The sequence below is a fragment of the Anas acuta genome, chromosome 2 (genome assembly GCF_963932015.1).
Source record: "Anas acuta chromosome 2, bAnaAcu1.1, whole genome shotgun sequence".
In the NCBI taxonomy this organism is placed as follows: Eukaryota; Metazoa; Chordata; class Aves; order Anseriformes; family Anatidae; genus Anas; species Anas acuta.
The window spans coordinates 131,378,458-131,392,917 of record NC_088980.1 but is presented as its reverse complement, the minus strand read 5'-3'; the positions used below and the strand labels follow the sequence as shown (position 1 = coordinate 131,392,917).

Sequence of the window (14,460 nt, the reverse complement as noted above, 5' to 3'; positions counted from 1 at the left end):
CATGACACTCATATGACTGATGCTCGCATCTCATGTGCCTACAGTTCGCCTCTGAAACCTGACATAACTCTGTCTCTTGTACAAGAAGGTGATAATATTGGAGTGACAGCAAAATGCTAAGCACTTCCCTCCATTACAGCATAAAAAAGGAAAAAGAGAAGAGAAGAGAAGAGAAGAGAGAGAAGAGAAGAGAAGAGAAGAGAAGAGAAGAGAAGAGAAGAGAAGAGAAGAGAAGAGAAGAGAAGAGAAGAGAAGAGAAGAGAAGAGAAGAGAAGAGAAGAGAAGAGAAGAGAAGAGAAGAGAAGAGAAGAGAAGAGAAGAGAAGAGAAGAGGAAGAGAAGAGAAGAGAAGAGAAGAGAAGAGAAGAGAAGAGAAGAAAAAAAGAAAAGAAAAGAAAAGAAAAGAAAAGAAAAGAAAAGAAAAGAAAAGAAAAGAAAAGAAAAGAAAAGAAAAGAAAAGAAAAGAAAAGAAAAGAAAAGAAAAGAAAAGAAAAGAAAAGAAAAGAAAAGAAAAGAAAAGAAAAGAAAAGAAAAGAAAAGAAAAGAAAAAAGCAGAGTAAGCTTATAGGATATTCAGTTAGAAGCAAACAAAGCAAAAAGTAGAGTTTGCATGATCCAGGCTTGGGTCCCAGATAATCCATGTTAGAGTTTTCTCTGTCACCCACTGTTCACTCCTCTTGCTGCCCTCACCTTCTCTCTTTCCATCCAGTGTGAAAAGTACTGCAACAGAAGAGACACCCTTTCACCATATGGCAATGTAAATAGTGGGATTTATGTCTGTATATTTTTTAAATTCTTCTTTGCTAAAGAATATATACATATATGAATGCATACATACAGATAATTTTGAAATTCTTAAACATTTTGCTTTTCAGGATAACATTTACTTAGAGAAGTGGAGGAAATAAGGACCATAAATCTCTCTTCCACAATCTAGAGTCTTTGCCATCCTCTTCTGCAGTAATTCTTGCTCAGTATTCAGCAGTTCAAGTCAGTTGAGACATCAGCTTCACTGTGAGAATACTATTAATGACTTGTTTAACAAACATAAAAAGAGGCAGTCTCCCTGCAGATATCTAGTAGCTGTTGGCTTTAAAAGGACATTATTATATATATTCATTATTATATATATTCTATATTCTGTTAGTTTGTATATATAAAGTGTCTAAATTTCATCCAAAATGTAGTAAGTAATTCATACTTACTAATCTTCAAGATATGGAAATTTAACATCTATGTGAAATGTCCCTTGTGGACAACAGGAGGGCAGTAGGAACAATTTAGAAATTTAATTCAGTGAGGCTTTCTGCTATATAAGAAGGCAGGGGGAAGAGGTAAGGGATGGAGAGAGGCAGAAAAGAGGTGTTTCAGGAAGTGGTTCAGGACACCTTAAAACACTCTTGCTGACTTTTGTTCCTCAGATGGATACAAAATAAACTCACCAGGAAAAAGTATGCTCTTTAGGGGGTACTTCTGAAAGCTTCTTTGAAAAAAAAAAAAAAAAAAAAAGGCAATAAAGCAATAAAAAGGCAAAGGCCTTAGAACTGATACAGATTTACCTCTTTCAAAGGTACTTAGAGTCAGATACATGTTTAGGACAGAAGTGTTTATAGATGATGTATGTATTTCCTCCATGGCAGTACAGATTTTTGGATGTGGTTGGAAAATCCAATAGTATAAATGATGGTGAGCTGGAAAGTTTGTATTGCTTTTTTAATTACACCAATTAATAGTTTAACAGAATGAGTTTCATCCTAAAAGGACACCTTGCCCTAAATTACAACTCACTGATGTCTCTGACACAGCCTAGCATTTGCTGTCAAGTTAAAAAACAATAAAAACTACCAACAAACCAACCCTGAACTATCAGTGATATTGTGCCCACGCCTGTGGAGGATGTTATAACCAGGCTGGAGCTATTCCTGTTACCCAGCAACTCATCAATCTTTTTCTCCCTGACAAAACATTTAACCTATGTTTTTTTCACAATAGGTTCTAAAACAGGCAATTAGACAACAGGACGTTTTCCTCAGGTTGATGCATTATGTACTAAGACACAACTGACCTTCAAGGTATGAGAAATACCAGAAAGCAGCTCTTAAAACACTGAAATGAACTCAGATGCTAGAAAGGATGCCTTCAACCACCTATCTTGCCCATGCAAGTAGTAGATGACTGTGTTCCTTCCTTCCCACACACTGTGAACTGAAAGTAATATTTAACACTATAACTAAAGTTAAACTGGACTTCAGGGCCAATATATGATTTCTTTTGACTGCTGACAGTCTTTGAGTTGAGAACTGCACTTCTGGTTTTCCATTGAAAGGTTTTTAGATTGCATGCATAATGAAAGATATTAAGTAGAATGAATCATTTGTATTTTTCACCATTGTCCAAATTGTGGACACAGAGATACCAATATGTGTAAGGAATAGCAACTGGAAGAGGGAGTCTGGTTAGACACATGCACTTCTGTCAACCTCTTAACAGAGTGTCAGGTTTGGGGAATATGATTTTAGGTTATGTTCCAGGCAATCTGTGTGACCTAGCATTAAATGGCATACAAAGCTGCTGGCCTTTAGACTCCAGCCACTCATTAACTCTTCCTCTTGAGAGCAGTGGACAGACAGCAGTTTCCCTCCCAACTCTCTTCTTGAGGGACACAAGGGTAGAAGCTAAGTTTTCTTTCTAGCTTTCACTCCAAGTCCGCATCTGACTTGGTGCGAAGTTCCAGGTTCAAGACCACCTGATGAAACTGAACAGGTACAAGTCTATGGGGCATGACAACATGCATCTCAGGGTCCTGAGGGAATGGGCTGATGTAGTTGCCAAGCCTCTCTCCATCATATTGGAAAAGTCCTCGCAGTCAGGTGAAGTCCCTGGTGACTAGAAAAATGGAAAAGTCACTCACGTTTTTAATAAAAGTAAAAAGTAAGATGTGGGGAACTACAGAGGGGTGAGCCTCACCTCTGTGCCTGGGAAGATCATGGAACAGATCCTTCTGGAAGCAATTTCAAGGCACATATAAGAAAATAAATGATCCGAGATCACCCATAGGTTTACCAAAGGCAAATCATGTCTGAACAATCTAGTGGCCTTTATAATGGAGTGACTGTATAAGCTGACAAAGGAAGTTGTGGATGCCCCATCCCTGGAGGTGTTCAAGACCAGGTTAGATGAGGCCCTGAGCAACCTGATCTAGTGGGTGGCATTCCTGCCTATAGGGGAAATTGGAACTAGATGATCTTTGAGGTCCCTTCCAACTTGAGCCATTCTATGATGTGATATTCTATGATAAGAAAAAGTCCTGCCTATAGCAGAGGAGTTGTACATAGATGATCACACAGAATCACAGAATTGTCTAGGTTGGAAGAGACCTCAAGATCATCAAGTCCAACCTCTGACCTAACACTAACAAGTCCTCCACTAAACCATATCGCTAAGCTCTACATCTAAATGTCTTTTAAAGACCTCCAGGGATGGTGACTCCACCACTTCCCTAGGCAGCCCGTTCCAATGCCTAACAACCCTCTCAGTAAAGAAGTTATTCCTAATAACCAACCTAAAACATCCCTGGCACAACATTAGCCCATTCCCTCTTGTCCTGCCACCAGGCACATGAAAAAATAGACCAACCCCCGCCTCACTACAGCCTCCTTTAAGGTACTTATAAAGAGTGATAAGGTTGCCCCTGAGCCTCCTCTTCTCCAGGCTGAACAATCCCAGCTCCCTCAGCTGCTCCTCGTAAGACTTGTTCTCCAGACCCCTCACCAGCTTCGTCGCCCTTCTCTGGACTCGCTCGAGCACCTCGATGTCCTTCTTGTAGCGAGGGGCCCATGATATTTAAGGTCCCTTCCAACCTAAACCATTCTATGACTTTATGAAAAGTGCTTTTATTTCCACACTAGGAACAACAGAGTTAAAACTTAATCTGGCTGTTAACATATCTTTTGTGAAGAGGGATTGTCATTATGATGTTTTAGAGTGCTTCAGGGGTGCAGAATGTGATCAAGATGTTATGAATTGGTGTTTCTAGTTGAAAACCAGTAAAGGTCATACACATTGTACAAATGATTCTGATGCTGTCTAGTAAGTGGCATAAGAATAAATTGGATGAGCATAGAACTATCTTTTTTTTGTTTTGTTTTGTTTTTGAGCCAAAAAATAATAATTTTGTGCCAAATGTAGTTTTTATGCATAATTTCCATTAGATATTATGGAATTAATTTGAACATAAGACGTGATTTTGAAGTAGTTATTTCCAGTTGTATCTGTTACTTTGTAGCTGCATTTAATTACAGGCTGATTTTGGAGAATTCAAAAGTCTAATTACCTGACTGTCAAAGCAAGATACAAAATGGAAGTGAACTTGCAGGCTGTAATTTCAATCCAGAGTACTTAAAAAGCTCCTCTTAGGAACAACTACCAAATGTTCTACACCTAGACTAAAAATCTACTGTGGGCCCAAGGTGATGTTAAGATCATGCTAAATTTACTGTGATTTAAGCAGAGCATTGTGCAGAATATAAGCAACAGAAGTACTGTTTATACAGGAGGTTTTGTTGTATACAGTATTCAGAAGGTTTTGGTGTCTACTCCTAGCCCGCCACTTCCCCCAAAAAAATCTTGTTTTAAAACTGGCACAAGCACTTTTAGTGCCATAACACTCATGCTGGGCAATTCCTCTGTGGAAAAGCCATTCAAATGATAGTCTAGTTTCTTTCAGACCAACTGTTGTCACAGCTGCACTGGTGGTTCTTACACTCTCTTTCATTAAGCAGACACCACACAATTGTGAGAACATTGTCCTTTTAAATGCTTCCTCACAGAACATGTTGGATTCATGACAATAGAAGGAATCCTGGTGATGGTCCAATATTACTTCTCTAGACTCCTCTCCTGTACTCTCCTTGAAGATGTGTCATTACAGTATCACATATGTTATTCCTTCAAAGTTGGTTGATTTAGAGGACAACAGAGTAGGCACCATGCTAGTTAGTATCCCAATCCTTTCAATATAAAGAGCTTCAAACTACACATTAGCATATAGCAGGAGGTCATACAAAAATCCAAGCCCATTTCTGGATAACAAGAATAAAAACAAACAAACAAGCAAACAAACAAACAAAAATAAAACTATATACCACTTATAGTCCTGATTCTCTGAAAAGTGACTGTATAATTTTGGAGGGCCTAAGAGTCATAAGATCATTACGTAGATCTTCAGTCTTCACTCACTCATGAAAAGTTAACATGAAACAACTCTGCAAGTTGAAAAACAGGACTTTTGCTGAGGCTGTTTTCTTAGACTGAAGTAGGGGACAAAATTAGATCTCTTCCCTCTCTTCTCTGAGATTTGCTTTAATTTCCCAGTTCAGGGAGGCTTTGGATCCAAGGCATCTCTTTGAAAAGTCAAAAGCAGGAAGTTATCAGTATTCTGCACTGTCAGGTGGACATAGACTCATTTTGTACTTTAAGGATCATGGTGCATTGACCTTGGCCAGTGGAAAAGTGTCCACATAGCCACTTGTTCACTCCCCCTGCACCCAGGATGGGGGGTTAAAAAAAAAAAAAAAAGAAAGAAAATTTGTGGGTTATGATAAGACAGTTTAATGACAGTTTAATAGGTAAGTAACTTCGTCTAGTGGATGATGTCCCTGGGTTGGAATGAGATGATCTTTAAGGTCCCTTTGAACCCAAACCATTCCATGATTCTATGACGTGAAGGAAAAACAAGAGAAGGAAATAGCTCTCTCCCTCCCACAGGTAGACTGTTGCCCAGCTAGTCTCTAAACAACAACCACCTTGGATACCCCTTCTTTTTCCCCTACCTGTTTTTTTTTATAGCTGAGCATGAGATTATATGGCTGGAGTATCCCTTTGGTCAGCTTGGGTCAGCTGTCCTTGCTGTGTCTCTTTCCAGCATCTTACCAACCCCTAGCCTGATCACAGGGGCAGAATGGGAAAAAGAAAAAGCCCTGATGCTGTACAAGCACTGTTCAAATGCAAAACTATGGTGTGTTATCTGTTTTTTAGAGACAAATGCAAAACACAGTACCATATGAATGGCTATGAAGAAAGTTAACTCCATCCAACCAAAACCAGTACAAGAATACAGATTCACATTATGTTCACATCATCTGATCTATTTGACCACAACAGAGGACCATATCTTACGTTGGTCTCCTTCTCTTTCCTAGGCCTAATGACATTTATTCCCAAATGTTTCTTTTTAACAGATCTTCTGTCTGTATATACATGATAAGTGTGTATGTGTTTGTGTGTGTGTAAATATACATTTAGCGGGTTCTTTTCCTTTAGATAGGTTAGGTGATCTGAATGCATGATAGAGGAAAGAGTAAGATTATCTCATTCATTAACTGTACTGGATGGAGTGTAATGTCAAACTGCATGCTATGTTGCTCCTTTTGAGTTGGCTATCACAGTACATGACTTAAAAGAGATGGGGTCTGGTTAGGAAGGCTGTGGGGAGAAAGAGAATACACTGAGGAATAATCTGGAGAGGTCCCAGTAGACTGGAAGCTGGAAAATGTTGTGCTAATTTTCAAGAAGGGTAAGAAAGAAGACCCTAGCAATTACAGGCCTGTCAGTCTCATGTCAGTGCCTGGTAAAATTATGGAGAAGATGATTCTTGAAGTTATTGAAGCACACCCAGGGGGACAATGCAGTCATTGGTCCCAGCAAAAATGGGTTCATGAGGGGTAGATCCTGCCTAACAAATTTGATTTCCTTTTATGATAAGATCACCCATCTAGTTGACCAAGGGAAACCAGCTGATGTGATCTTTTGGGACTTCATCAAGGCTTTTGACATGATTTCCCATAGGATCCTACTGGACAAAATGTCCAGCATACAATTTAACAAAAACATCATATGATGGATGAGTAATTGGCTGACGGGCAGGGCTCAAAGGGCTGTGGTAAATGGAGCCACATCTGGCTAGCGGATGGTCACTAGTGGGGTCCCCCAAGGCTCCATTTTATGGCCAGACCTCTTCAATGTCTTTATAAATGATTTGGATGTAGGACTAGAAGGTGTTTTGAGCAAATTTGCCAATGACACCAAACTTGGAGGAGTCGCGGACACGGATTAAGGTGGAAAGGCCTTGCAGAGAGATCTGGACAGATTGGAGAGCTGGGTGATCACCAACCACATGAAGTATAACAAAAGCAAGTGCTGGGTCCCGCACCTGGGATGGGGCAACCCTGGCTATATGTACAGACTGGGCAACGAGACACTGGAGAGCAGCCCCACAGCAAGGGATCAGGGGGTTGTGGTTGACAGCAAGTTGAATATGAGCCAGCAGTGTGCCCTGGCAGCCAGGAGGGCCAACCGTGTCCTGGGGTGCATCAAGCATGTCATTGCTATTCAGTTGAGGGAGGCGATCGTCCCGCTCTACTCTGCACTGGTCTGGCCTCACCTCAAGTACTGTGTGTAGTTCTGGGCACTACAGTACAAAAAGGACATTAAACTGTTGGAGAGTGTCCAGAGGAGGGTGATGAAGATTCCCCTCTAGGGTGAAGGGACTAGAGGGGAAAACATATGAGGAGCAGCTGAGGTCACTGGGCCTGTTCAGCCTGGAGAAGTGGAGGCTGAGGAGGGACCCCATCGTGGTCTACAACTTCCTTGCAAGGGGGAGTGGAGAGGCAGATGACCTATTCTCTGTAAACAGCAGTGATAGGACCTGCAGGAATGGTGTTAAATTGACGCAGGGGAAGTTCAGGCTGGACATCAGGAAGAGGTTCTTCACCGAGAGGGTGGTCGCACACCAGAACAGGCCCCCCAGTGAAGCAGTCACTGCACCAAGCCCGTCTGAATTTAAGGAGCGATTGGACCATGCACTTGGTCACATGGTCTAAACTTTTAGGTAGACCTCTGTGGTGCCAGGAGTTGGACTTGATGATTGTTATGGTTCCCTTCTAACTTGGGATATTCTATCATTCTATGATTCTATGATAATCCTCAAGGAATCAGAACTAGAAGGAAGTTAAAACCTGAAAGACAACCATGAGTGATGAAAACTATTTTATGCTTAGCAAGTCACTGACAAGGCAATGATTTGCAGGTTCTAATGAATATGTCTTTTGTGATGTGCAGAACTGTGCTTCACTTGAAAGGGCACCAAACCTGCTTTCTTTACTATTGTTTTTAATAAAAGAATGGCTTATCTAATTGAAGCACTTTGTAAGGAATTCAGAAAATTATTATCCCTGCTGCTTTTAATAATGTATAAAAAGTGCTCTCAGAGTAACTACATGTTTCAAAAAAATATACAGGTTCCCTGTACTATTTTTTTTATTATTATTTCTCTCATTGTGGGGGGAGGGAGAGGGGAAGAAGTAAAAACAGATTGAGAAATCTAAAGAGATCACAGTGCAGGAGGTAGAAGGAGTAAGAAGAAAAATAAGATTGCCAAGGAGAAATAATTAACAGCTGCATGCTAGTCTACAGAAAAAACAGTGGGCAAAATGGTTAGTCTGGGAGGGCTGCTGGGAGAATAAAGGGAACAGTGCAGTGAGATTACTGCTGCCTTTCACTGCAGTCCCAAGCTTTTTAGGGAACAATTTAATTTAAATAGCAGCTGTGTGATGTCTGTTTGTTCATATTTGCCTTATTTTTCTTATTGACTCACTTCATGTCTTCATTTCACCAAACCAGGGCTAATTTCTCCATAAAACAATACCTCTTGCACTATTCTGTCCTTTAAAGTGTGTCAAAGAAAATGAGAAAGTAATTGTATGAAATTTAATGTCTAGCTTTGGCTAAACTCAGAGCAAAATCTGTTCTGTGTTACAACCTTCTTAATTCAATATACTCCAGTAAGAGGCATGGAAACTTGATTCTTCTTCCACTGCTAACACTGAAGTATGTTGGGATTAAGTCTATGGCAACTGGTGCTAATACACTGGTTTATAACTTGAACATTACTGCTCAACTGCAAAGAGCCTTCAGGTTTCACCATTTTATACTGAACATGCCAGAAGGGACCTGGAGCTACCTCAGCTTTTGGTGCATCCCAGTGGAGATTTTAAATAGATGACAATTCCCAAGCACAGCAAACCCTCCATGATTTTGATTTCTGACTGCAAATTGGGAATACCTTTGTATTCACAACAGTACTGTCACCACAAAACAGGCCATTTGATGGAAGCAATAACGAATCATCAAACCATTTAAGTTGTTTTTGTTGTGTTTTTTGTGTGTGTGTGTGTCAGTCACTGTAAGCTAATTCTTGCTAGAACTGGTACTTTGACATTTAGGTCTTGTAGTCGTCTTAAATTCTTAAAGCAGCTCTTGGTGTTATTTTGTTTGTTTGTTTGTTTTAACCTATTTATTTTTGTATTCACCTATTTTCATCTCTAGGGCACTCTATCTCACTTTGTTCTGTTTTTATTATGAATTAAATTTTCCTTTTATAATGTCTTCAATCCTCACATAATGCACAGAGAAGGCTTTGTAGGACTGATTGTTAAGATGAGGGTAAGAGTTTGGTTTTAGGTGGAGTTTTCATCATAGAGGTATCAGGTCACTTTTAAACTGAACACTGACAAAACTTGCCCAAACACAACATGTAGTGAGTTTTCTGTAGAATATTGTATTGTATTTCATAAAACTAAAACTTTCATAAATGAAACAAAAGTTTGGGGGATAGTTCTGGAGAAAAGCAAAAACATTCTGGTGATGCAAACACTAATGAGACATGAGTTTTATGTGCAAGAGGGAAATGACAGTAGGATATTGCTACCATTATGTCTAAAGGACTGTATTGTGGCAACCACAATTTAAAGAATAATGTAAGTATTTATGCAAATGTCACTGACTGAGCTAACTACTGCATAAACAAAAGGAAGTTTCCTTTACTTCTATTATCAAAGCTTTCTAAGCCATATCCACATATTTATTTTTAATTACATGAATGTTAATATTCTCAGTGTTGACCACTGTGGATTTTCCTGATTGCTGGGTTTATTCATAATTAAAATCAAAATTATTATTATTTAAAAAAACAACAGCAACAACAAAAACAGATTTTATTCCTTTAAAACAAATAATACTTCTTACCAAATTAAAATAATTAGAAAGTAGCTTTTGTTTGGATTTAGACTACACAGTACTCATAAATTTCATAGGGTTCATAAAAAGATATCCTTTAAATACCAGTAACACTTAACCTCAGATAAAAATTTACTTGATATAATTAGAGATCCATATTTACAAAACTTCATAAAGTTACTCTATAAAATATTCCAGAACTATAGTAAGATGATATAATTCCCTAATAATGAAACATACTTTTTAGTACCTTGATACTCTACTATTCTCTTTGCCCTTCTCTTTTTATGTATTCAGAGTTGACTTTCTCCTGAATGAACACAAAATAATTCTGATTACTCAATCCTTTTTTCAATTATTTAGTCTTTTAAGATCTAATTTCAGTTACTACATTATTTTATAATCCCTTCAATACTTTGTTATTTAATTTATATACTGCTACACAAAATATATTACCACAAACCACGGACAATAAAATTTTATCAAATAATGAAATGTCTTAAGTAACAATTCTCTACAAATAATTCAGTTAATTACCTGGAGAGGCCACAGCCATAAACAATGTTTTCCTCCAAGAGCTTAAGTTTACCTTTTTCTCCTACATATTTTTAAAATGCAATTGATGGTAAAGATTTTTTTTAAATACCTCAAATGTATTTCTAAACCAAGTTGAATGCAGACAGAATTTAAAAGTCCAGTAGATGTACTAAGTGAGCTCATTAATTTAGGATTAGGCCAAACATTTGTCTTGTTAACTCTCCCCTTGTTTGGGGGGTTCTGGTGACGTAATAATTTCAGGCCTTGAGTAAAATTCAGTGTAGAAAGAATGAAATCTATGACCAAAAGAACATTAAAAATAAATAAATAAATAAATAAATAAATAAATAAATAAATAAATATCCTTGGTACAGAATGAAAAAGGAGCTACCAGCAGAACCACTAAATCTCCAGTCAAAGTAATCCCTGCTCCATACAAGGGGAGGACAAGGACAGCCAGTATGGTAAAGTGGTGAACCTGAAGTTCACATCAGTTGACAGCCACTTGTATCTGACAGCTAGTGTTGCTTTCAGGTGGCTCCACAGGACTGGATGGAGAAGTAAGGCCTCTCTGGAGCTCAAAACCTGTCTTTAATAAATAAATAAATAAATAAATAAATAGGCAGGAAAGGAGGGAGGGAGAAAGAGAAATAGAGAGAAGGGGGATAGAGAGAAAGAAAGAGGGAGAGAGAAAGAAAGAGAGAGACAGAGAGAAAGAAAGAGAGGGAAAAAGGAGACAAACTGTGCTCCTATTCATAGTGTTAACCACAGTGGGCAGTAGCTTGAGATGAAGAAAATGTGTGGGTGGGAAGTAGAAATATAAGGACAGGGGTTTCAGCACAGATGAAATCTGCCAAGAGTCCTAGAAATTACCTTTTTAGCTCCACTGCAGGGAAAATTAGAGCTTACGTTTGAAATTTTGGATTTGTGAACTTATCAAAGGCAACAAGGGAAGTCAGAGTAAAATAGGAATCAAGAATCTGGAAACTGCAGGCTTCAAGTCCATTCTCTTGCTCTAAATGTCAGCTTCTTGCAGTGTATGTCTGTGTGTGGAAGCAATTTCCATTGGTTATTCTGCTGAGATTTTACCCTTGAGAGGAATGGCTGAACAGTTCAGAAAAGACAACAGAACCTTGGCAAACAGCTCAATAATTGTGTCCTGTCTGAGTCACTGAAGGTTTGATAAGAACTCACTGAATGCTAAGGATGGCTTTGTGCCAGGCTATAAATACACTTTAGAAACATTTAAAACCATTCAGAATAAACCACTAAGTTTTACAAGGATGGATAGCAGAACAGCCCTTATAATAACATTATTTTCTCCTTGTCATAAAGTGCATAAGAGAGAATATTCATATTCTTACCTCTCAAAGCATTATAATGGTACACTCCAAATGTGGTTTAAATTACTTTTCCCACATATGTTGCTACCTAAACTAAAATGCCCATGATTAATCACCACTACCTTTCTTTTGGCATTAATTAAAAGCACGATGAGAGGAAAGAGTAGAGAAAGGATTATTAATTTCAAGTAAAAAAAAATAATATTAATTTCAGGTAGAGATGCTGTTAAGGAGAAAAGTGGAAGAGTTCTTGGATCCATTAGGTATTTGACATGTTAATCACCAAAATTCTACATGTAACTGCCAGATACAATTAAAGTGCTATCAGCAGTCACTTTGAGCAATTTCTACAGCAAAAGAAGATGAAGTGTCAGCTAGAAAGGATGTAAGTTACTGTGCCAATCACTGGAAAGGATGAAGCAGTTCATAAGATGAGGAATGTAATTTAGATGGATTCTAAATAGAACACTGAAATAAGTAATGATGTTGATTTATAATTTTTAAACCAAAACAAAAATAATTTTCTGTATGCAAATGTGGTAGAAGTACTAAGTACTACTCAAAAAATCTGCACATTGTTTTGAAAACTATCTAACATACTCGTGCCTTTGTGACATAATATTGACATTAACCATTAGGTGTTAACATGAAAAAGGTATTAAGACTTTTTATAAACATGCTAATCTCCTTTTTGTGTGTTTTTGTTGTTGCTGTTGTTTTTCTTTCCTTGATCATGCCTGAAGTCTTTTATATCTTGTCTCCTTACCCTGTCCCCATCATTTGTAACTTAGTTTCCACTCCTGTTACTTTAACTGAAAAGCCCGACTTTGCTTCTTAGGTCAGAATCAGGCAGATTGTATTTAGATATATCCAGACATTAAAACTAAGATGATCTACATTTTCCTAGAAAGCCTCTCAGCTCAACATGTCTTTCCAAGAAATATCTGAACTGCTAAAAAAACTTGTTCTCTTTTCCTTAACCTAACTGTGTCAGTTTGGAACCCAAAATAAACATAACCAAATCATAAACCATGCTATGACATCTACTCACACTGCACTCCTAATAATCAACTTGCAAATCTCTAGAGCAAAATGTGGAAAAAAAAAATCAAATCATGTTACATTTCCCTAGCCAGAGAAATCCCTGCTGGCTCCACATCTGAAAAAAAAAAAAAAAAAAAAAAAAAAAAAAAAAAAATCGAACAGGCATATTGTTTCTTCCAAAGTCAATGTTAATACATGAATGCAGAAGACAAGCCAAGTTTTGTGTGTGTGTGTGTTTTATTCCCTCCTTCTCCTCTCCCTCCCCCCCCCTTTTTTTTTTTTCCTTTTTAATGGTATACAAAGAATTCTCTGTTTCTGGTGAACCTAAGAGATCTGCAATCATAGATGTGGAAGACAAATCAAGAGATATATGTGTTCCATAGGAAAACTGAATTTCAGGAGACAAGTGAAATGGGATGAGGCAGCTGCCAGCATTTAAATTTCTCAGCTTGAAATTTAGAAATACAGGGTTGATCTCTGCGCAATTTAGTATTACAAATGTTAATAGTTGACATTTTTCATTCTCATTTATATGATATGAAGGAAAGGGTATCTCTGCTGTCAACACTGTCAATAAAAATATTCCTTCTGAAGAATTCTATAAATAGGTAAGTATCATTAGCTGCTAAATCTGGCATTCCAGTGCAAATATAATAGTAATTGCACTTGAGAGGGAAGAAAGGTTACCTTTGTTTTCTTCTGTTATCAGAACATACCGAACATTTTCAGAGAATGTAACTTAGTAAGGTTGAGCAACATCAGCTGGCCTTTTTCTTGTCTGAGCTTAGTCTCTCCAGCCCAAACTGATATCATATAAAACTAAAAGATAGCATCAGCAACAAAACCTAAACATGATTTTACTCTTTGTAGTTAACTCTCAGTGGAACTATCTTCTCCACGTTTAGTAGTTTGCCTATAAGAAACACTTGAATTACCATTAACTGAAAACAATAATGCTCTGTTAACTCCTTGTGTTACTCCTGTTACTCTGTTAACTCCTATAGTGTTACTATAAAAAAAATGACAAAATAAGTGAGTAACTTTGTAAAATGACAAAACAGTGAGTCTAACAATGGATAACATAGAAGAACAATAGCTGATATCCTGATAAATGCCACAAAAATATAATAAAGAAATTACAAGCCTGTGTCACACAAATGAACCTTCAGTGTATAAAGATGGTCTTCCTTTCTCACAGACCCTTGGGAGAGAAAAATTACCTGAAAGATGCTTTAACATGACACATAAACTTCCTTTACTGTATTTAATATGTCTGTGTTAAGAGACTTCTTTCCTGCTTTCTTTTGGTTCTTAAACAGTAACTTCAAAGTCCATTCTTTTCTACATTTTTTTTTAAACAGGGATTGAATGGAATGCAGGTACTTGTGTCAGATTACAGCATGAACATTATTTATTTATTTATTTTCTGCTGCTCAGCAGAAAATTATGCCTTCTATTTTTCT

The 14,460-nt window shown here is 37.7% G+C and overlaps 1 long non-coding RNA gene across 1 annotated transcript in view; it reads left to right on the top strand.

The window, feature by feature from the left end:
• Positions 1 to 14,460, top strand: part of LOC137851827 (uncharacterized) — an 83,255-nt gene that overhangs the window by 20,184 nt on the left and 48,611 nt on the right. The window lies entirely within an intron of this gene.